This window comes from Penaeus monodon, chromosome 29, assembly GCF_015228065.2.
Source record: "Penaeus monodon isolate SGIC_2016 chromosome 29, NSTDA_Pmon_1, whole genome shotgun sequence".
Classification (NCBI taxonomy): domain Eukaryota; kingdom Metazoa; phylum Arthropoda; class Malacostraca; order Decapoda; family Penaeidae; genus Penaeus; species Penaeus monodon.
The window spans coordinates 28,342,684-28,342,885 of record NC_051414.1 but is presented as its reverse complement, the minus strand read 5'-3'; positions in this window follow the sequence as shown (position 1 = coordinate 28,342,885).

Genomic DNA, 202 nt, shown 5'->3' with positions numbered 1-202 from the left:
CCATAATCGATGACCGATACTTACGCCATGGACCCAGAGGTACGGCAATTGCTTCCGTCATCAAGGGCGTGTTTGCTCTCCCGTCGCACTGCAAAAGCTGGAAACGTTCAGGAACTTGAAGATGTGCGCATATTTGGTCATCAAAGAGGTTACGCAACGTGTTACTTCACTGAATATCAATAGCTGAGCAGGAACCAATGTA